The following is a 3,525-nucleotide window of genomic DNA, read 5'->3' as shown; positions in this document are numbered from 1 at the left end:
GCCTCTGAGGAGCCATTGTGTATTTATAACATGATCCAGACAAGACTTTTGTCCTCAGTAAGTCTGCTAAGGAATGGGATTGTGAAGCTGGGTCACCTAATGGATAAAGATGGATGGAAATCTGTGGAAACTATTAAGGAAGGGACTGGTTTACGATAGAGACTTGCATCAAAACGGATAGAGGAAATTTATCTGGTAATACAAAGCACTTATAGAGAAAGTATAGCAAGAGGATAAATGGCAAACCAGAGCGACAGAAAAGCCTTTCCAAGGATTGGTATTTAGCCGCTAATGTGTGATGAGAATGAGGGTGAAGTTGTTGATTCAATCCTGAATTTCCGGACTCCTCAGTTGAACTATCTGGATTGTGCTTCAAAGAAGGCACTTTACCACACAAGAGTCAAGGTGCTGCATCAGAAGTCACTAAAGAGACAAAAAGCCTCAACATGGCTAGGTTTGTTGTGGCCAGACTTCCTTGTAAGAGACAGGTGGAGGACCCTGTATAAACTCCCTGTAGAGAAGTGTACTGCTGATTATTGAAGATTACTCACGGGACCATAGCTGCAGACAGACACGTGGCACACCTGAATCCAGCAGTGGGTGGGTAGTGTAAGGTTTGTGGCGAGGGAGAAGATTTAGAGCACATGTTTTTAAAATGTATTAGACTAAATAATCTTTTGAATTTCTTACAACTTGGTTTCAGGGGTTTACAAGAGAATTTTCAGACAAAATATTTATAGTACTGAAATATAGATTTTTATTAAGAAGGAGAGTATGTTTGTTGAATTCTGTAATAGGGAAGCAGAATTGGCCATGTGTAAAACAAAGAAGAATAAGGGCCTAGAGTAGATCCTACAGTAATGTTTATGTGTCTAGTGGCAGCAAGAGTCACAACAGAATTTACATATTACAGTCTTACAAATAATGTTCCTGCTTTTTGTGAAATTTGGTGTATTAATGAGGTTCTATGTGTTGTACATGATGATCAATTGGTATCAGGTTTCTAAAGGAATATGTATTTTATTTATTTACTTTTTATTTAATTGCATTTCAATGTTTTTGGCATATGATGTTTGAATTAGGAATGTAAAAATTCTCTTTATCTCTGTCTTTCTCTCATGCTCTCTCTATCTCGCTCTCGATCTTTCTCTCTCAGATTCTCTCTCACTCTCTGTCTCTCTCTCAGATTCTCTCTCTCTATCTCTATCTCTCAGATTCTCACTCTCTCTCTCAAATTCTCTCTCTCTGTCTCTCTCTCGATCTCTCTCTCCCTCTCAGATTCTCTCTCTGTCTCTCTCTCTCTCTCTGTCGCTCTGTCTCTCATTCTCTCTCTCTCTCTCTGTCTCTCTCTCTCTCAGATTCTCTCTCTCTCTTTCTCTCTCTCTCAGATTCTCTCTCTCTGTCTCTCTCTCAGATTCTCTTTCTCTCTCTCTCTCTCTCTGTGTGTGTCTCTCTCTTTCTCTCACGCACACACACATTTCTGACCATGTCATCACTTCCTGTTTCCTTAGTGACACACACGTAAAACATGAGACATTCATCACGTTTCTCTCTGATCTGTCCATTATTCACTCTTTTTGGCATTTTATGGAGAGAGAGAGAGAGAGAGAGAGAGAGTGTGTGTGTGTGTGTGTGTGTGTGTGTGTGTGTGTGTGTGTAAATACTTGATTGGGACTATATGAAATTGTTGTTGATAAATTACTGAAACTGAACAATCTTGCTCATATAAATTGACTCTGTACTTCTTACAGTTTCATTTTTACCTATTGTGAATCAGTGGTTTTTTTTCTTTATTAAATTTGTTTTTTTAGATAAGGTTCCTTCTCCATTTCTGCTGTGTTTTAATGTGTCTAATATTTTTCCTTCCATATAATTATCCTCTTGATATGTTTGTGTATGTAAAGAGTCTGTATGGTTTGGGGAGCAGTGCTGTTTAAATTCAGATGAACAGCATGAGTGATGAGGCTGAAGGAGGCGGTGTGTTTGTTTGCATCAAAATGTTTTGCTAAAGTTCAGTGAATTTCTCACATGTGGTGGAAAAGTGTTAATGCATTAGTGTATATTCTGGAGAGAAGCAGAAACACCCCACTAAACATATTAAACCCATTTCTAGACATTTTTACTGATTTCACGCTTTAAATATGGCATGGTGGCTTAGTGGTTAGCACGTTCGTGGTTGGGGGTTCAATTTCCGCCACAGCCCTGTGTGTGTGGAGTTTGTATGTTCTGGATGGATGGATGGAACTTCTTCATTTGTAAGTCGCTTTGGATAAAATCGTCTGCTAAATGAATAAATGTAATGTAAATATTCTCATGCTATTGCAGGTAATTGCTAGCTATATTAACTAGGAATAAACCACCACAGAAACATACAAACCATCAGTATGTAGTAGCGATGACATCATGAATTTTTTTTTCTATGGCAACACTGAAATTAATTTAAAGCCAGACAATTTGATACCTAACTATGTAGATGACAATACAGCCACATCAGATCAGCCATTAGAATGTTTTTCTACCCTTCAAGAGACCGTGTAATAGTTTTGTAGTGTAATAATAATAGTGGTAAATTATTGCCCCATACTATACCACAACCACATAGTCATGGATATAGCACAGGTTGAGTAGCATTTAGTACACTATATAGGATGATAATATGTGATTAACACTCTAATTAATCATTTCTCCTCTGAGGCTTTCACCAAGAGCTATTTATAATGTATTTCTACAGCGTATCCCAAAAGTCACACATAGAGGATTATGTTTCCAGCACTAGGTCGGTTGCATCAGTGGATGTTGGTCTACGTCCAGTTCTTCTCGGTTGGTCCACAACTTCCAGCTTTTTAATACGTTTGGTAACAGAGTGGTGTGCTGGCCATGTTTCCTGTTAAAGTCCATCACAACCTTGTGACAGCTTCCTGATACAGACATGAGAGTTTTTTCAATACGTTCTTCTTTTGTCAAAAGCATTACAGGCTATCTGAATTTTTTTAAAAATATATCTATATCTACATATATATATATATATATATATATATCTACATATATATGTATATATATATATATATATATACTTATATAATATATTAAAATAATAATTCTGTCAGTTTATTCTTACTGAAAGCTCATTTCCCTCCATTCAGTTCGGAGTTCCCCTGAAGCACATTTTACACCCGACCACAGTGACACCACGTCCCTCACGCTGTCATGTTAATCACAGTGACCTTTACTCCAGACTCTGACAGCACAGAATATTTAAATTTAAAATAACCAGGTTTCTGCTTGTGGATTATAGCTAGATACACTACAGTAGACACTCTTTATGTTGCTGTGTGTCCATAATGTAAACAGCAGCGCCACTCTGGCCATCGGTTACAATCCAAACTGGTTCTAACTGTCACAGAATGTAGAAATGAAAATGTCACCGGATTAACCGACTTTGTCCCATGTTCTCTTTCTTTGTTGCTGAAAAACTGACGTGTTTTCTCCTGCTTGCTGTAATTGATTGTTGTAATGCACTTGCTG

Source organism: Ictalurus furcatus, chromosome 14, assembly GCF_023375685.1.
Source record: "Ictalurus furcatus strain D&B chromosome 14, Billie_1.0, whole genome shotgun sequence".
NCBI lineage: Eukaryota > Metazoa > Chordata > Actinopteri > Siluriformes > Ictaluridae > Ictalurus > Ictalurus furcatus.
This window is presented reverse-complemented; position numbering follows the sequence as displayed.